Source organism: Mustela nigripes, chromosome X (assembly GCF_022355385.1).
Source record: "Mustela nigripes isolate SB6536 chromosome X, MUSNIG.SB6536, whole genome shotgun sequence".
In the NCBI taxonomy this organism is placed as follows: Eukaryota; Metazoa; Chordata; class Mammalia; order Carnivora; family Mustelidae; genus Mustela; species Mustela nigripes.
Genome location: NC_081575.1, coordinates 82,997,015 through 83,018,293, shown reverse-complemented (window position 1 = coordinate 83,018,293; position 21,279 = coordinate 82,997,015).

Here is a 21,279-nt window from a genome sequence, read left to right as displayed (position 1 = left end):
TGGGAGAGGTATGGGCCAGGCTAAGAGGGGCACAATAGGTGGTCATAGGACACGACAGGGATGGTGTTCACAAAGGTAGAAGCCGGGTCCTGGGGCACAGAAAGGCTCAGTGGGCTCCAGGGCTGCAGATATCTCTGTGGGGCTAATGAGGCCAAGAGATTTCGTGTGTATGTGTGTGTGTGTGTTGGAAAATATTTAACAATCACCTCTCCAGGGAAATGTATTATATATTGGAGTTTATTATAAGATTTACGCATATGAATGATGTGTAGCACTCATTTTATAGTGGGGAATTAAACATACAATACTATCTTTTTAAAGACTTACTTATTAGAGAGCACAAGCAGAGGGGGCAGCAGGCAAAGGGAAAAGCAGGCTCCCTGCCGAGCAAGGAGCCCGATGTGGGGCTCGATCCCTGAAATCATGACCTGAGCTGAAGCAGACACTTAACCCAGTGAGCCACCCAGGCAACCCAGAATAGTTTTTTAAAAAGATTTATTTACTTATTTTTAGAGGGAGCATGAGTGTGAGTTGGAAGGTTGGGGGCACAGAGAGAGAAGCAGAGGGAGAGAAACTTCAGACTCCATTCTGAGTGCAGAGCCCAACGTGGGGCTCTATCTCATGACTCTGAGAACACAAACTGAGCCAAAATCAAGAATGGGACACAACCCACTGAGCCACCCAGGCGCCCTAATATACAGTACTGTATTGTAAATATTGTATAGCCAATTCATTATCACAGAATTCTTCCATTGTCTTTAGCCAGATTCTTGTATCTGTTGCCTACCTATCTGTTTCAGTTGCATCCCAATCTCATTACTCATTTCCACATAAGTTTATTGTCCTTAAATCTGATATGTGATCTATTAACCTATTTCTCCTGTGTCGCTCTCGCCAGCAAGAATGACCCGGAGACACAGAGTGACAAGCTTGCGAATCTTTATTGTTCTTTATTGTTCTCCCCTTACCCGGATCTTTACCCCTATTTGTATCCCCTCTCCTCCCATCAGCAGACTTACATGTGAAAGGAAGCCTGATAGCATGATAAAAAGCACGCAGTGTCCTCGGGCTACCTGTTCTGGGCATAGCCAATCATCTTTCAGGTGGTGCGCAGGTCCTCTGTCTGGCCGCAGGCGCAAGCGCCATGTTGTCTGCTATGTACATAGCTGCCCCCGACACTCATGGTAATACACATTATTTTTGTGACACAAAAATTGCTTTTTTCTATTTCTTTTCTTTCTTTTTTTTTTTTTGTTTCAGGAGTAGAATTTAGTGATTCAGCAGTTACATCCAACACCCAGTACTTAGCACAAGTGCCCTCCTTCGTGCCCATTACCTATTTAGCCCAGGCTTTACCCACTATCTTCCATCAATCATGTTTGTTCTCTATAGTTCAGAGTCTCTTTTATGGTTTGCCTCCCTCCTTTTTTTCTCTTTGCTCATATTCATCTGTTTTGTTTCTTAAGTTCCACATAAGAGTGAAATCAAATGGTATTTATCTTTCTCTGACTTATTTCATTTAGCATAATACACTCTAGCTCCATCCGCATCTCTGCAAATGGTAAGATTTCATTTTGTTTATGGCTGCATAATATTCCTGTGTGTGTGTGTGTGTGTGTGTGTGTGTGTGTGTGTGCCACACCTTCTTTATTTATCAGTTTTGGACATCTGGGCTTTTTCCATAGTTTGGCTATTGTGGACATTGTTGCTATAAACATTGACATGAATGTGTTCCTTCAAATCAGTATTTTTGTATCCTTTTGGTAAATACCTAGTAGTACAATTGGTGATTTGTAGGGTAGCTCTATTTTTAACTTCTGGAGGAAACTCCATACTGTTTTCCAGAGGGGCTGTGCCAACTTGCATTCCCACCAACAATGTAAGAAATTTCCCTTTCTCCACATCCTCGCCAATATCTGTTGTTTCCCGAATTGTTAATTTTAGCCATTCTCATTGTAGCTTTGATTTGTATTTCTCTGATGATGAGTGTTGCTGAGCACATTTCATGTATCTATTAGCGATCTGGATGTCTTTTTTGGAAAATGTCTATTCATGCCCTCTGGCATTTCTTTTTTTTTTCTTTATTTCTTTTTTTTTTTTTTTAGATTTTATTTATTTATTGGAGAGAGAGAGGGAGAGCACAAGCAGGGGAGAGGGACAGAGGGAGAAACTGAGTCCCTGCTGAGCAGGGAGCCCCATGTGGGGCTTGATCCCAGGACCCTGGGATCATGATCTGAGCTGAAGGAGATGCTTCACCAGTGGAGCCACCCAGGCGCCCTTCCTTCTGGCATTTCTTTTTATTTTATTTTATTTTATTTATTTTTTTAAATATATAATGCCTTCTGGCATTTCTTTTTTTTTTAATATTTTATTTATTTGACAGAGAGAGAGGGAGAGAGAGATCACAAGTAGGCAGAGAGGCAGGCAGAGAGAGAGAGGGGGAAGCAGGCTCCCCGCTGAGCAAAGAGCCCGATGCGGGGCTCGATCCCAGGACCCCGAGATCACGACCTGAGCCAAAGGCAGAGGCTCAACCCACTGAGCCACCCAGGTGCCCCTGTTGCCTTCTGGCATTTCTTAACTGGATTATTTGGTTTTCGGATATTGAGTTTGATAAGTTCTTCTTTTTTAAGATTTATTCATTTATTTGAGAGAGAGAGAGTACAAGAGGGATGGGGGAAGTAGCAAAGGGAGAAAGAACCCAAGCAGACTCCCTGCTGAGAGCAGAGCCCAACTTAGGACTTGATCTCACAATCCTGACACCACAACCTAAGCCAAAGCCAAGAGCTGGATGCCCACTTGACGATGCCACCCAGGTGCCCCAAGTTTGATAAGATAGAGCCTGCTCAGAAGTGGAAGTTTTCCTTCCTTCTCCATTTTTTGGAACAGTTCCAAAATCGGTATTAACTCTTCCTTAAATGTTTAGTAGAGTTCCCCTAGGAAGCATCTGGCTCTGGACTTTTGATTGCTGGGAGATTTTTGATGACTGATGCAATTTCTTTCCTGGTTATGGGTCGGTTTGAATTTTCTGTCTCTTCCTCTTTCAGTTTTGGTAGTTTATATGTTTCTAGGAATGTATCCATTTCTTCCAGATTGCCCATTTGGTGGCATAAAGTTTTCATAATATTCTCTTACTTGTTTGTATTTCTGTGGTATTGGTTGTGATCTCCTCTCTTATTTGTGATTTGATTTCTTTGGGTCCTTTTTATTTTCATTTTGGTAAGTCTGACTAGGGATTTTTAAATTTTATAAATTCTTTCAAAGAACCAGCTCCTAGTTTCATTGATCTGTTCTACTGAGTGTTTTTTATTTGTTTGTTTCTATATCATGTATTTCTGCTTGTTTCTTTATTATTTCATTCTTCTGTAGGCTTTAGGCTTCATTTGCCATTCTTTTTCTAACTTCTTTAGTTTTAATGTTAGGTTGTATATTTGACATTTTTCTTGCTTCTTGAGGAAGGCCTGTGTTACTATATACTTCCCTCTTATAACCACTTTCAATGCATCCCAAAGGTTTTGGACCATTGTATTTTCATTTTCATTTGACTGCATGTATTCTTAAAATTTTTTCTTCTTTATGGGGTGCCTGGGTGGCTTAGTGGGTTAAGCTTCTACCTTCTGCTCAGGTCATGATCTCAGGGTCCTGGGATTGAGCCCCACATGGCGGGGGTGGGGGTAGTCTCTGCTCAGCAGGGAGCCTGCTTCCCACCCCCCCTCTCTCTGCCTGATGCTCTGCCTACTTGTGATCTTTCTCTCTCTCTGTGAAATAAATAAATAAAATCTTTTTAAAAATTTCTTCTTTAACTTCCTGGTAGACTCATTCATTCTTTAGTAGGATGTTCTTTAACCTCCATGTATTTGTGGTCTTTCCAAATAATTTTCTTGCGGTTGACTTCAAGTTTTATAGTGTTGTGGTCAGAAAATATGCACGGTCCAATCTCAATCTCTTTGTACTTGTTGAGGCTTGATTTGTGACCCAATATGTTATCTATTCTGCAGAATGTCCTCTGTGCACTGGAAAAGAATGTGTATTCTGTTGTTTTAGGACGAAATGTTCTGAGTATATCTGTTAAGTCCATCTGGTCCAGTGTGTCATTCAAAGCCATTGTTTCCTTATTGATTTTCTGCTTAGATGATCTGTCCCTTGCTGTCAGTGGTGTGTTAAAGTCCCCTACTATTCTTGTATTATTAACAATGAGGTCCTTTATGTTTGTTATTAATCTTATACATTTGTGTGCTCCCATGTTGGGGGCATAAATATTTACAATTGTTAGATCTTCTTGTTGGATAGACCACTTTATTATGATTTAATGCCCTTCTTCATCTCTTGTTACAGTCATTGGTTTAAAACCTAGTTTGTCTGATACAGGTAAGGCTACTCCAGCTTTCTTTTGATGGCCACTAGCATGATAAATGGTCCTCACTCTCAATCTGCAACTGTTTTTAGGTCTAAAATGAGTCTCTTGTAGGCAGCATATAGAAGGGTCTTATTTATTTTTTATTCATTTTGAGACCCTATGTCTTTTGATTGAAGCACTTAGTCAATTTACATTCCAAGTGATTATTTTTTTTAAAGATTTTATTTATTTATTTGACAGACAAGAGATCACAAGTAGGCAGAGAGGCAGGCAGAGAGAGAGGAAGGGAAGCAGGCTCCCCACTGAGCAGGGAGCCCGATGCGGGGCTCGATCCCAGGACCCTGGGATCATGACCTGAGCCAAAGGCAGAGGCTTAACCCACTGAGCCACCCAGGCGCCCCCCAAGTGATTATTGATAGATATGCATTTGATGCCATTGTATTACCTGTTAAGTCATTGTTTCTGGAGACTCTGTTCCTTTCTAGTCTTTTTTGCTTTTTGTCTTTCCCACTCAAAATGTCCCCTTTAATATTACTTGCAAGGCTGGTTTAGTGATCAGAAACTCCCTTAGTTTTTGTTTGGGAGACTCTTTATCTCTCCTATTCTGAATGACAGCCTCCCTGGATGAAGTACTCTTGGCTGCATATTTTTCCCATTCAGCATGTTGATATATCATGATATATCAACATGATATATCTCTTCTGGTCTGCCAAGTTTCTGTGGCAAGGTCTGCTGCTAACCTTATTTGTCTTCTCTTGACAGCTAGGGATTTCTTTTGTCTGGCTGCTTTGAGGATTATTTTTTCCTTAACTCTATTTTGCAAATCTTACTACAACATGTCTTGGTGTGGCCTGCTTTTGTTGATTTAGGTGGGATTACTCTGTGCCTTCTGGAACTGAAAGTCTGTTTCCTTCCCCAGATTAGGGAAGTTTTCATCTATAATTTCCTCAAATAAATCTCCCCTTTTTCCCTCTCTTCTTCTGGTACTCCTATGAGACAAATATTTTGCTTTATGGAGTCGCTGAGTTCCTTAGATCTATATTCGTGATCGAATATTTTCTTTCCCTCTTCTTTTTACATTCATTATTTTCCATAATATTATCTACTGTATCACCTATTCATTCTTCTGTCCTTGTGGTCATTACATCCAGTTGATTTCACATTTGTGAATTTTTTATAGGATTTTTAATTTCAGCCTGACTAATTTTTAAGTCTTTTATCTCTGTGGTAAGGGACTCCCAGGTGTCTTCTACACTTTACTCAAGCCCAGCTAGTCTCCTTATAATTGTTGCCTTAAATTCTGGATCAGGCATATTCTCTATATCTGTTTTTTTTTTTAAGATTTTATTTATTTATTTGACAGAGAGAAATCACAAGTAGATGGAGAGGCCGGCAGAGAGAGAGAGAGGGAGGCAGGCTCCCTGCCGAACAGAGAGCCCGATTCGGGGCTCGATCCCAAGACCCTGAGATCATGACCTGAGCGGAAGGCAGCGGCTTAACCCACTGAGCCACCCAGGCGCCCCTCTATATCTGTTTTGATTAGACTCCTGGCTGTGACCTTTTCTTATTCTTACTTTTGGGATGAATTCCTCCATCTTGGCATTTTGTATCAGTTTCTACCTTCTTTCTGTTAGGAAAGCATATTATGTTTCCTTCTTCTGAGAGTAATGCCTTTATGAAGAAGTCATATACTGTCTGGGACTGGCACTTTAAGAAGTGTCTCTGGTGTGTCCTGTGTGCCTTCTGCTGCTGTGTTTTTGCTGCTCTTTCCATCTGGCCAGTCCCCTGCTGAGTTTCTCCTTGCCTGCAGTGGGGAGCGTTTGGACCCTGGCCAGAGTGTGGCGAGTTTAAACTAGGTGCACTCTGGTCTGCTTGCTAAAAGAGACCTGAGGCTATTTCCACTAGAACTGAAGCTTTTCAGAACTCTATGGTCTGTAGACATGGCACACGGGGGACCAGGGGTTTGTGCTGGTCCTCTGGAGGAGGAGCCCATTGCTGTGGTTCTCAGACACTTGCCCTAGTAAGAAAGCGCCTGCAGAGAAAGCAGGAGTGGGGCTTGGTGTAAGCAACTCAGGCCTCCACTTTTGGAGCTGTGCTGGTCCCTGGTGTCAGTCCATGCTGATAGGCAGGGGAGAAAATAATTCCAGTCCTCTCCTTCATTTCTGTAGAGAGGGGTTCGCACCTGTCACTGTCCAGGAAATTCTCCCAGAAGAGCAAACAATCTTCCCTCATCTGTCCCAGCCATTCCTCAGATCCTGGCCTTCATTCTATTTGGGTCCCAGCCGTCTGCCTAACTGGCAGTGTGGCACACCTGTGTTATATCCCAGGCACGCAGCTAAGTTTCTAAACTCCAAAATTTAGGGACCCAGCAAAGTGCAGACCTACACAGGGGGAGGGTCTTATCATGTTAGGGCTGGTGCCAGTTGGGCCCCAATAGGGTAGTCACACCGGCATCCAGGAGCTTAGAATTTAGAGTAAAGGGCAGCGAAAAGCCTGAGTCCCGATTAACCGCCCTCAACAGGTGTCTCTGCTCCTATGCTTAAGGGGCAGCAGAATGCAATGGTACCTGTCAGCTCTTTTGTTCCCTGAGAAGCCAATGCTACTTTTCCAAGATGCCCTCCAGGAAGGGGGAAGCCATCTTTCTCAGTGGGCCCCAGGGAATCCTTAGATCACGCCCCACTCCTGGGCCTCTGCCCGCCTCTGCAGGAACACTGCAGCACCCACCAGGTTCAACACCAGCTGAGGTGCAGATTTCTAAAATGCTAGGCTTTGAGCTCGGCTGGTTGTAAAAACTCAGGATAATCAGCCCCTCTTGTTTTCTTAGTCAGTGGCTTTGGGGAAGTGTTTTCCTTTGTGCAATCTTCTATGTGATCTTCTCTGTCTCTCTCTCTCTCTCTCTCTCTCCATGAACAGGGTGCCCTCCCCTCCACAGCACCTGCAAACCTTTCCTCCCCCAAATCACGTCTCTGCACCCCCTACCTTCCATCATGTGGCCTCTTCTCTCTCTCTAGCTGTGCAGTTTGTTTTGTCAGTCCTCGGATCAATGTCTTGGGTGTTCAGAAGGATTTGACATTTATCCAGCCGTGTTCAAGACTGAGGCAAACGTGGGGTCCTCCTAGCACCTCACCATCTTAAGTCCAATCTTGTTACATAAACATTTCTTTTGGCTTCAGCACTGGGCTGCGACTTCACTCATTGGTCAGCGATATGAGCGATTTCTTCGATGAGTTGGGTAATAGCCATAGACAATATGTTGCAAATGTGCATAGCTGTGTTCCAGTGAAACTTGACTTAAAACACTTAAAACACAGACAGGCCTGTGAGCTATAGTTTTGACCCATGGTTGAAGCAATCAACACTAGAATGAATTGGCTCTGATTTATGGTATTGGCTGATTTTCACTGGGTAAATATTGTCAATGTGACTGATTTCAAAGCTGCTGACATCATTAAACATCATTAAACACAGAGTTTGGGAGAAATGCACAATGGCACTCCACTGTATAACATTTCCACTATACACATACATGTAAGCAATCTGAACAGGAAAATAACAGTAAACTGTACAAAAATAATGAGGAATGCTGAATTCTGAGTATATATTATCTTTTTTAAAAAAGATTTTATTTATTTATTTATTTTAGAGGGGTCCCTGGGTGACAGATCCATGCTCAGCAGGGAGTCTGTTTCCTTCTCTCTCTGCCTCTGCCCCACAACCCCATCACGTGCTCTCTCTCTCTCTCTTGCTCTCCCTCTATCTTTTTTTTTTTTTAAGATTTTATTTATTTATTTGTCAGAGAGAGAGAGAGAGAGTGAGCACAGGCAGACAGAATGGCAGGCAGAGGCAGAGGGAGAAGCAGGCTTCCTGCGGAGCAAGGAGCCGGATGTGGGACTCGATCCCAGGATGCTGGGATCATGACCTGAGCCGAAGGCAGCTGCTTAACCAACTGAGCCACCCAGGCGTCCCGCTCTCCCTCTATCTTGAGTGGACCCTGAGCCAGGGGTCTCAATCCTAGGACTCTGAGATCATGACCTGAGCCGAAATCAAGAGTCAGACACTTAACGGACCGAGCCACACAGGCACCTACTTTTGCTTTTAATATAATTCATTTAATTGTAAGTTTATATCATTGAATATTTAATAATGGCTGCTTGACAACCAACTTGATTGAACAATGAAAATTTAACAATCAGCTCTTACAAATGCATACAAGCCAACTCCAACACACCACTGTATATCTTCTTTTGTCCACTGAGATGGCTTGGGAACAGTCACACGCCCATTGTAATGAGCATGCCTGGTGCCCAGAACTCAGTCTCCCAGTAATATTTTCCACCTACCAGAGCTCCCTGGAGACATAGCTGATCACAGGACTGGAACAGGGAAAATACAATATGAACCTAGAACATCTTGTTATGTCAAAAATAAGGAGATGCTAAGAAAAGTGATGGAAACTGTTGAAGACCCTAAGGGGATATGATAATTAAATGTAATGTAATAGGAGTGTCTGGGTGGCTCAGTTGGTTGAGCATCTGCCTTGGGCTCAAATCATGACCCTGGGTCCCAGGATCGAGCCCCACATTGGCCTCCAGGCTTGGCCGGGAGACTGCTTCCCTCTCTGTCCCTTACCCGGCTCATGTTCACTCTTTCTGTCTCTCTCAAATAAATAAATAAATAAATAAATAAATAGATAAATAAATAAATAAAAATCTTTAAAAATAAATAAATCTGTAATGTGATATTCTAAAACATGAAAAGGATGTTATGTAAAAACTAAAGAAAGAAAAGGGAAATTTTTTCAATTTTTTTCGAATTGAATACAACATTGATATCAACATTATCAAAAGGAGAAAAAAATCAGATTATAAGTACAGCCATATTTCAGTTATGTCTATCAATATATAAATCATATATGAAAAACTGTGAAACACACTACCCATCAAAAGAATAATACATCATGAACAAGTGGATTTTTTTTTTCTTCCATTTGATTCTCCTGGCTTTCCCAGAAAAAAAAAATGTGTCCTATTATATTGATTGATGTTAGAAGAAAACCCAGATTATCTCCAGGATGTCAAAAACATACATGATAAAAACCATTGATCATTCTGAATAAAAACTTAATATACTAGGAATAGTTAGAAAGTTCTTTAATGTGATAAAATATATTTTTTAAAGATTTTATTTATTTATTTGACACAGAGAGAAAGTGAGAGAGGGAACACAAGCAAGGGGAGTGGGAGAGGGAGAAGCAGGCCTCCTGCTGAGCAGAGAGCCTGATGCAGGGGTTGATCCCAGGACCCTGAGATCATGACCTGAGCTGAAAGCAGACACTTAACAAACTGAGCCATCCAGGTGCCCCTGTGATAAAATATTTTTATATCAAAACAATACCCAGCATCATAGTAACTGTGGAACGACAAAAGCCATTTTATTCAAGTCAGGAAAAAGATGAGATTGGTCCCTGTCAGGACTTGACATGTCCTAGAGGAACTAGCCAATGTTAGTTTAAAAATCAGAGGCAGAGAGGGGCACCTGGGTGGCTCAGTTGATTGAGCATCTGCCTTCGGCTCAGGTCATGATCCCAGGGTCCTGGGATCGAGCCCCGCACTGCAGGGGTCCCTGCTCAGCAGGAGTCTGCTTCTCCCTCTCCCTCTCCTTCTGTGCTCGCTCTCTCTCTCAAATAAAGAAATAAATTCTTAAAAAAAAAAAGAAACTAGAGACAGAAACTAGAGGAGCAAATATTGGATAAAAATTAATATAACTTTTTCAAAAATGTAAGTGTTGCAGCACATATCAAAATGATGAATAAACTGCAGCTGTCATAAAGATGGAAAATGTAAAAAGCAATAAATGTCAAGCATTAAAAGAAAATTTAGAATGTTAGTTATATAAAGTTGGGGGTAAGCCATCTTGCCACGCCATTCTCTATAAAAGGAAAGACAGCTGTATCACAATCAGAAGTACTTTGTACTAGGAAATAATAAAACTTCATAACTGACTTGACAGACATCCAGTCCTTCCACAGACCTCTCATCACTCACCCCACGGACTCCTTATTACTGACCCCACAGATCTTCATAACTTGTCTTATCCACCCCTGCCCCTTGGTCACTAACTGAAGTCATTCTTGACAAAAGCCAGTGTGTAGATGAGTTGCTGTAACAAAGACTCCTTCTGTTTTTTTTTTTTTAATCTGTCCTCTTTTCTCGATCCTCGTCTATTTGTTTTTATTTTTTAAAGATCTATTTATTTATTTGACAGAGAGAGATCACAAGTAACCAGAGGGAGGGGGAGCAGGCTCACCGCTGAGCAGAAAGCCTGACACGGGGCTCAATTCCAGGACCCCCGGATCATGACGTGAGCCAAAGGCAGAGGCTTAACCCACTGAGCCACCCAGGCACCCGTATTCTCATCTCTTTGCCACCAGTATGCATCCTTGTTACCATCTGCAAAGTGACAGTTTGCCTAGGCCACCTGCCCTCTGGGATTTTGCTCCTGGAGTTGGTTCTTCAGGGTTGTGGTCCTAGCGATCTGGGACGGGGCAGCAGGAAAGGGACGAGTTTTTAGGGGTTTGGAAATAGCACCACAAAGTATAAATTTGGAGAATTCTCTCTTCCTGCTTATATAGGTAAATATAGATATCTAATGTATATAGAAATATAGAAATCATATATAGACATATTTTATATATTATAAATATATACTGTATAAAGTATGTATAAATATGTATGTTTATTATATAAATAATATTACATAAAGTATATATTATACATAAAAACATAAAACTACACAGATTAAACTAATCACATAGATGAAAAGATGTTATATTTTTAAGTGTGAAGATGTTATGTCTATGTGATTTATTTAGGATTGAGAAATGATTTTATGGGGGTGCTGGGTGACTCGGTTGAGCATGGGTTTCTTGATTTTAGCTCAGGTTGTGATCTTGGGGTCTTGGGATTGAGCCCTGTGTTGGGCTCTGCACTCATTGGGGAGTTGGCTTCTCTCTCCCTCTGTCCCTCTTTCCACTTATTGCGCTCTCTCTCTCTAAAATAGATGAATAGATCTTTTTTTTTTTTTAATTTGACGGACAGAGATCACAAGTAGGCAGAGAGGCAGGCAGAGAGAGAAGAGGAAGCAGGCTCCCTGCTGTGCAGAGAAACCGATATGAGGCTCCATCCCAGGACCCTGAGATATTGACCTGAGCTGAAGGCAGAGGCTTAACCCACTGAGCCACCAGGTGCCCCGAATAGATCTTTTTTAAAAAAGATTTTTGGGGGCACCTGGCTGGCTCAGTTGGTAGAGTGTATGACTCTTGGACTTGGGTTGTGAGTTAAACCCCATGGTGGGTGTAGAGATTACTTAAAATCTTAAAAAAAAATTAAAAAAAGGAAAGAAATTTGTGATGGTTATATGCCAAGTAATTATACTTTTTTTAGTATTCTTTGTCCATATGCTTAAGTTTCCATAATAAAAACATTTAAAGGAGGGTCTGGAGGGCTCAGTTAAGTGTCTTCCTTCAGCTCAGATCAGCTGCCTTCTTCCTCTGCCCCTCTCCCTGCTTGTGCTCACTCTCACTCTCTCTCTCAACTAAATAAAATCTTTAAAAAATAAAAACAAAAACACTTTTAAAAATCATGATTTTGAAAACTGTAATGATAATAAACATGCTTCTTCTTACTTTTTAAATTATATATATATATGTATATATATATATATTTTTTAAATTTTATTTATTTTATTTATTTATCAGAGAGAGAGAGGGAGAGAGAGCGAGCACAGGCAGACAGAATGGCAGGCAGAGGCAGAGACAGAGGAAGAAGCACGCTCCTGCTGAGCAAGGAGCCCAATGTGGGACTCGATCCCAGGATGCTGGGATCATGACCTGAGCTGAAGGCAGCTGCTTAACCAACTGAGCCACCCAGGCATCCCTAAATTATATTTTTTATGTGTATTATTTTCCCTTTACAATTTACCTTTACTTCATATTCAGGTACACTCTTTTTTTTTTTTTAAGATTTTATTTATTTATTTGACAGAGAAAGACACAGCAAGAGAGGGAACACGAGCACCAGCACAAGCAGGGGGAGCATTAGGTGGAGAAGCAGACTTCCCGCTGAGCAGGGAGCCCGATGCAGGGCTGGAGCCCGATGCAGGGCTCGATCCCAGGAGCCCAGGATCATGACCTGAGCCGAAGGCAGATGCTTAACCAATGAACCACCCAGGAGCCCCTCCAGGCACATTCCTTAAAGCTTCAAGTCCATTCTGTCTAGAGAGTACAGAAGCCTATGTATCTCCACCAGTTAACATTTGTACGAATCAGCCACTATATTTCACTGTTATGCAACTAATCCTTTTATGACCACTAAATGTCTTCATTGTAAGACTTAGAAAGATGTCCATATATCTTAATATAAAATACTGGCTCTAAAAATTTTGATATGTACATATACATATCTATCTAATTTGTAAGAAATATAATTTTGTTACACATACACGTATACTTATAGACATCATCATGGTAGACAATACAAGGTTTACAACGGACTATGTGGTAACCTCAATCCATGTATATGAACACCATGAAAAAAAAAAAAGGAAATAGCAGTGTGGAGACCCATCCCGTGATTACTGATTACTGTGAAGACTGGCCAGAGTTCCAGAGGAACTTGGTGTCACTCCTGTGTAGCAGGTCTTAATGAAATTCTGGTAGATTTTGATCACCATCTGGATGACATTCAGAATGACTGGACATATCCAGAAATCAATAAAGCTGTTCTGTACCTGCATTAGGGATTTCTGTTACTAGTTTCTGGGCATTTCTACTACACTGATGAAGAAAAGCTACTCTGAACTGCAAATAAAATATCTCAGAAGCGCCTGGGTGGCTCAGTGGGTTAAGCCTCTGCCTTCGGCTCAGGTCATGATCCCAGGATCCTGGGATCGAGCCCCACATTGGGCTCTCTGCTCATCAGGGGGCCTGCTTCCCACTCTCTGCCTGCCTCTCTGCCTACTTGTGATCTCTGTCTCTGTCAAATAAATAAATAAAATATTTAAAAAAATATCTCATAGCCATGGGAATGCAAGCTGGTGCAGCCACTCTGGAAAACAGCCTGGAGATTCCTCAAAATGTTGAAAATAGAACTGCCCTATGACCCAGCAATTGCACTACTGGGTATTTACCCTAAAGATACAAACGTAGTGATCCAAAGGGGCATGTGCACCCGAATGTTTATAGCAGCAATGTCCACAATAGCCAAACTATGGGAAAAACCTAGATGTCCATCAACAGATGAATGGATCAAGAAGATGTGGTATATATACACAATGGAATACTATGCAGCCATCAAAAGAATGAAAAGAAATGAAATCTTGGGCGCCTGGATGGCTCAGTGGGTTAAGCCGCTGCCTTCGGCTCAGGTCATGATCTCAGGGTCCTGGGATCGAGTCCCACATCGGGCTCTCTGCTCAGCGGGGAGCCTGCTTCCTCCTCTCTCTCTCTGCCTACTTGTGATCTCTCTCTCTCTCTGTCCAATAAATAAATAAATAAAATATTTTAAAAAAAGAAAAAGAAATGAAATCTTGCCATTTGCGACAACATGGATGGAACTAGAACGTATCATGCTTAGCGAAATAAGTCAAGCAGAGAAAGACAACTATCATATGATCTCCCCGATATGAGGAAGTGGTGATGCAACATGGGGGCTTAAGTGGGTAGAAGAAGAATCAATGAAACAAGATGGAATTGGGAGGGAGACAAACCATAAGTGACTCTTAATCTCACAAAACAAACTGAGGGTTGCTGGGGGGAGGGGGTTTGGGAGAAGGGGGTGGGATTATGGACATTGGGGAGGGTATGTGCTTTGGTGAGTGCTGTGAAGTGTGTAAACCTGGTGATTCACAGACCTGTACCCCTGGGGATAAAAATATATGTTTATTAAAAATAAAAAATTTAAAAAAAAGTTGAGAATTTTCAGAAGTGGCATGTGTCATGAAAGAAATACAGAATGTCCCATCAAGTGTCTTTTTAATGTACTTTCTGGAAGAGGTACCAACTGTGTAATCTGACTCTCTTTGAGGATCCCTCCCAGTTCTATGTTGCTATTATCCTCCAAAGCAAAGCTATCTCTGTTTGTGCAAGATTGTTCCTATTAATCAGTTTTAACTAATCTTTTATAATCTGGTGGCAATACTTCTTTTCTTTAAGATTTTATTTATTTATTTGTCAGAGAAAGAGAGAGAAAGAAAGAGAGCGCACAAGCAGGCAGAAGGAGAAGCAGGCTCCCCGCTGAGCAAGGAGCCCAGTGCAGGACTCCATCTCAGGACCCTGGGATCACAACCCGAGCCAAAGGCAGACGCCCAACTGACTGAGCCACCCAGGCATCCCTTTTTGAGGCTTATGAATCAACTCTTTTTTTTTTTAAACCCGCATCGTATTAAAAAATCATATTACATATTACCTATTACACATTACATATATGTAATTCTCTGGGATAAATGCCCAAGGATGCAATTTATGAAAAACTGCCAAACTGTTTTCCAAAGTAGCTGTACCTTTCTACAGTACCACCAGGATATAAGAATGAACAATTTCTCTGTATCCTACTAGTATTGGTATTGTCACAGTATTTTATTTTAGCCATTCTGATGTGTGTATCCTGATTTTCACTGTGGCCTACATTTGTGTTTCCCTGATGGCTAAAGATGTCAAACATCATTCCATGTACTTATTTACCATCTGTCCCTCTTCTTTGGTGAAATGTCTGTTCATGTTTTCTTCCTATTTTGTAATTGGATTGTTTGTTTTATACTCCTGAGTTGTGAGACTTCTTTGTATTTTCTAGGAATGAGTCTTTTGTTGGATATGTAGTATGCCAAAATTTTCTCCCAGTCTCTAACTTGTCTTTTTGTCTTCCATTTTCACAAATGATTTTGCACAATAAATGTTTTTAGTTTTGATGAGGTGCAATTGATAAACCTTTCCTTTTATGAACTATGCTTTGGGTGTCCAGTTTTCGAGCTCTTTGCCTATCCCTAGAACTTAATGATTTTCTCCTATGCTTTTTTTCCTAGAAGTTTTTACATTTCACATTTTGCATTAATTTTTATGTAAGGTTTGAGGCTTAATTTTTTTTAAAAGATTTCATTTATCCATTTGACAGACAGAGATCACAAGTATGCAGAGAGGCAGGCAGAGAGAGAGAAAGAGAGAGGAGTTAGCAGGCTCCCTGCAGAGCAGAGAGCCTGACGTGGGGCTCGATCCCAGGACCCTGGGATCATTACCTGAGCCAAAGGCAGAGGCCTTAACCCACTGAGCCACCCAGGTGCCCCAAGGCTTAATTTTTTTTTATGATGTCTACGTCCTCGAACACCTTTGTCAAAAAGCCTCTCCTTCTCCATTGAATTGTTTTTGCAACTTTGTCAAAAATAATTTGGCCATACTCCTGTGGGTTTTTTTTTTCCTGGGTTCTCTGTTCAGTGCCACTCTTTTATGGGTTTGTGCCTCTTCCAATACCACACTGTCTCATTTTTTTTTTCTAGATTTTATTCATTCGTCTGAGAGAGAGACAGAAAGCAAGAGCAAGGGGAGAGAGAGGGAGAGGGAAAGACAGACTCCCCGCTGAGCAGGGAGCCTGATGTGGGACTCCATTCCATCATGGCAGGAGCAAAGGCAGATGCTTAACGAACTGAGCCACCAAGATGCCCCACAGCCTGTCTTACTAATGTAGCTAGAAAAACATTAATATTGAGTGGCATGATTCCTCCCACTTTCTTATTCTTTCTCAAAATTGTTTTAGCTATTCTAGTTCCTTTGTCTTTCCATATAAATTTCACAAAATTATTGTCTGTCTACAAAAACTCTGTTGGGATACTGATGAGAATTACATGAGACCTATATATTGACATGGGGAAAGTTGACATCTTTACTCTGTTGAGACTTCCTATCCATGAACACAGCATGCCTCTTCATTTATTAAAGTCTTCCCTTGGGTGCCTGGGTAGCTCAGTTGGTTAAGTGGCTGCCTTTAATTTAGCTCAGGTCAGGATCCCAGGGTCCTGGGATTGAGTCCTGCATTGGGCTCCCTGCTCAGTGGAGAGTCTGCTTCTCCCTCTTGCTCTGCCTACTTGTGCTCTCTCTGTCAAATAAATACATAAATTCCTTTAAAAAATAAATAAAGGGGCGCCTGGGTGGCTCAGTGGGTTAAAGCCTCTGCCTTTGGCTTTAACTGAAGCCGCATTAAGCACCCCCATGGAGTCTTTGCTCAGCGGGGAGCCTGTTTCCTGCCCCCCCCCAGCTCCCCTCCTGTCTGCCTCTCTGCCTACTTGTGATCTCTGTCAAATAAATAAATAAAATCTTTAAAATAAGTAAATAAATAAATAAAGTCTTCTCTTATTTCATCAGCATTTTGTAATCTCTAGATCGTGAAGACCTTTTATATATTGTGTTAAGTGCATACCCAAGTGTTTCATTTTCTCAGGACTGTTTGTAAATCATATCGTATTTAAAATTTCAGTTTCTGTGTGTTCATTGTTAGTATATAGAAATGTGATTGTTTTGCATGTTAATCTTTTATCTAGCAAGCTTGCTGCATTCCCTGATTAATTCTAGAAGGTTTGGGGGGTAGATTTCTTTCCTTTTTTTTTTTTTTGTAAGATTGATTTTACTTATTTGTTTGTTTGTTTATTTATTTATTTATGAGAGAGAAAACATGAGTGGGGAGAGAGACAGAAGGAGAGGGAGAGAGATTCTGAAGCAGACTCTGCAGGGAGAACAGAGCCCAGCATGGGGCTCAATCTCATGACCATGAGATCACCACCTGAGCTGAATGCAAGAGTCAGATGCTTAATGGACTAAGCCACCCAGGCACCCCCACAGGTAGAATCCTTGGGATATTTTACATAGACAATCATGTCACTTGCATATAAGGACAGTTTTTACTTTCTTCGTTATAATCTGGTTGCTTGTATTCTTTCTCTTGTGTTATTGGAGTGATTAGAAGTTCTCATACTATGTTGAATAAGAATGGTAAGATCAGTTATTCCTGCCCTGTTCCCTGTTTTATTTTATTTTTTTTCTCAGACCACACTGTCCATTCCTGAGCATCCTGTTCCCTATTTTAGGGGGAAATGATTCAACCCAAAATATGAAACCAAAAATACGGTGTCAGCTGTAGGATTTTTGTAGATGGTCTTTATCAAGTTGAGGTAATTCTCTTGTATTCCTAACTTGCTGAGAGTTCTTTTTTTTTTTTTTTTTTAAATCAAGAGTGAGTGTTGGATCTTGTCCAATACTTTTTATGCATCAATTAATATGGTTGCATGCTTTGTCTGCTTCAGGTTGTATAGTATAATATATATATTTGGTCACTGTCCCCATTTTCTGGCACAGAATTCTTAAAATCCTTAGGATTTCCTGAGCTACAGGAATGTGTTTTGATATCGATAATGAGTACCATGACCAAACCAACCAATCCAGAGACCACACACACACCCTTTTTAAAAAAGATCTTATTTATTTGACCCAGAGAGAGAGATAGCGAAAGAGGAAACAGAAGCAGGTCGGGGGTGATAGAGGGAGAAGCAGACTCCCCACAGAGCAGGAAGCCCGGTGCAGGGCTTGATCCCAGGATCCTTGGATGATGACCTGAGCCAAAGGCAGACACTTAACAACTGAGCCAGCCAGGCACTCCCAGAGCCCATAGCCTTCACCACTGCTTTCTCAGGCTGTCACACTCCAGGCCATTATCTGTCTGCTGTACTCACCCCAAGGCCAGGTACCAGACAACTAGAGGCAGCCTCTTGTACCCAGAGGCCCCTGTAAGTATTCAAACTAAACAATTATAAACCTTCTTACCCTGCTTTGCCTGTTTCTTTCTGCAGAAACCACATCAAATTTCTTACCAGTGTATTATTCTGCTAGAGCCACCATAACAAAATACAATGGGCTGGATGGCTTAAACAACAGAAGGGTATTTTATCACAGTTCTGGAAACTAGAACTGTGCCAGCAGTTGGTGTCTGGTGAGGGCCCTCCTCTTGGGCTGCAGATGGCTGCCTTCTCTCTGAATTCACACATGTGACCTCTTCTTTGTACAGAAACACGGGGAGAGAGAGAGAACCTGAGAACTCTAGTGTCTATTTAATATGGAAAAATAAAGGCTCTTGATTCATTTTTTTTTTGCTTTTAATGTTTTATTGAAATATATGTGACATACAGCAATTTGTAAATTTAAGGTATATAATACGTTGATTTGATACCTTTTCATATTATAATATGATGTCCATTGTGATAAAATGGCACCTCTCTCATGTCAGGTAATTGTCATTTCTTCTCTGCTATGGAAGTACAGATCTAGTCTGTACTTATGTATGTATTATGATGATAATATAATTTTGTTGTCTACAGGCGTCTCTTTTTATAAGGTGACTAATCCCATCAGATCAGGGCCCCACCCTTATGACCTCATTTAACCTTACTTACTTCCTTGGAGGCCCCATCTCCAAACCCAGCCACATGGAGAGTTAGGGTTTCAACATAGGAATTCTGGGGCGACACAACCATTCAATCTGTAATGTCTGGGCTTGATCCCGGGACCCCGGGATCCCAATCCAAGCCAAAGGCAGACTCTTTTTTGTCGGAGCCACCCAGGCACCGTTTCCCACTTCTGTTTTTAACCATCAAGTATGATACAGTATGTAAAACTAATGAAGAAAAGGATAGTCTATTGTATGCATCTATATTTCTGCCCTTCTTGAATCTTTTCCCTTCCTGATGCTCCAAGAGTCTTTTTTTAAAAAAAGATTTTATTTTTTTATTTGACAGAGAGAGAGAGAGAGAGCGAGCGAGCGCGCACAAGCAGGGGGAGCAGCAGACAGAGGAGAGGGAGAAGCAGGCTCCCCACTGAGCAAGGAGCCTGACTGGGGCTTTGATCCCAGGACCCTGGGATCATGATCTGAGCCGAAGGCAGACGACCAGCTGACTGACACTCCCCCAGGATTCTTTCTTTTCTCATTTTCTGTTTTTTGAAGAGCTTCCTTAGCCAGTTGTTAAGGGTACATCTGCTAGCAACAGATTCTTTCAGTTTCCTTTGTCTGAGTATGTCTTTAATTCCCTGTCTTTTTAAAATTGTATTTATTTTTCCTTCCTAGATCATCAGTTTACTAAAAATGGATATAGCTCAGGAACAGCCTAATGAAAGAGATGAATAAAACAATGAGTCGGAGGGGTACAGAGCTTCCATGCCCTCTCTTGGCCTGCCTCTCTCCCCTTATCTCCATGTGTTTACTAATCTGGAAGTTTTCCAAATCCATCCTTTTGGGGTTTTATGGAAGCTTCATTGCATAAGCACAGTTGATTAAATCATTAGCCACTGGTGACTGAACTCAATCTCTAGTCCCTGTACCCTCCTGAGATGTTGGGGGGGGGGACAAAAAATTCCAACCCTGTAATCATGGTTGGTTCCCCTGGCAACCATCTCTCTCTCTCTCTCTTTAGAGTGTTTCCGAAAACCATCTTATTAACATAACAGAAGACTCTCACTTAGGAAATTCCAGGGGTTTTAGGAGGGCTGTGCCAGAAATGGAAAAGAAGACTAAATATATATTTCCTATTATAAATCACAACATTGCCTGGGTAGCTCAGTTGGTTAGGTGTCATGGTCTCAGGGTCCTGGGATCAAGCCCCATGTTGTGTCAGGATCCCTACTCAGCAAGGAGTCTGCTTCTCCCTTTCTATCTGCCCCTTTTCCCCCTGACCTCTCTAAAATAAATAAATAAGGGGTGCCTGGGTGCCTTGGATGGTTAAGTGTCTGCCTTTGGCTCAGGTCATGATCCCAGGGTCTTGGGATTGAGCGCGCATCAGGCTCCCAGCTCGGCAGGGAGCCTGCTTCTCCCTCTCCCTCTATAGTTCCCCCTGCTTGTGCTCTCTCATTCTCTCTGTCAAATGAGTGAGTAAAATCTTAATAAATAAATAACTAAAATATTTATAAATAAATAAGTAAATTGCATTATTGCTCTCCACTCCCTGGTCTTTGAACATGGACCCTTTATAGCAAAATCATCATAAATGTTAAAAGATAATGCAACATTATTAGAACCTCATTCAGTCATTAGTAACTATCCAGTCCATCATCATATCACATGAAAATGTCTCCCAGGGTGAAACCACTCAGATATGCAGGTGAAGGGGAGCAGAATATGTGACACCAAAACATACCACATTGACACATGGATTATTTTGAACTGAAGGCAATCAAGGCCCAGCAGTTACTTCTCCCTTAACTACCTAAAATAATTTAGATTGGGGGTGGCTGTCTGGCTCAGAGAAAGACCTATTACCAGAGATAACTTGTATCTGAAAGACCTGTCTATATGGCAGGGCAAATATCTAATTACCAAACTTTGATTCTCTTACTGTCCTGTGAATTATCATCCTCCCCTTTGAAGCCCCAAGTCTCTCTGCTATTCTTAGTTCAGGATGGCCTATACGCCTCAACTGACCAACTTGCCCTTGAGTCTTATACTTTTGGGGCTCCTGTACTCCATAATTAAATTTTTCTCCTGTTTATCTGTCTTATGTCAGTTTTTAAATTTATTTTTATTTTTTTAAAGATTTTGTTTATTTATTTGACAGAGAGAGAGATCACAAGTAGGCAGAGAGGCAGGCAGAGAGAGAGAGGAAGGGAAGCAGGTTCCTGCTGAGCAGACAGCCTGATGCAGAACTCCATCCCAGGACCCTGAGATCATGACCTGAGCCAAAGGCAGAGGCTTCAATCCACTGAGCCACCCAGGCGCCCCTGTCTTATGTCAGTTTATTTATGAAACCAGCCAAAGAAACTAGAAGGGTAGGAATAAAATTTTTCCTCCCCTACACAGGCTTCCCTTTCATCTGGTCAGTTTCCAAAAGCAGGAGTGGTGTCAGCA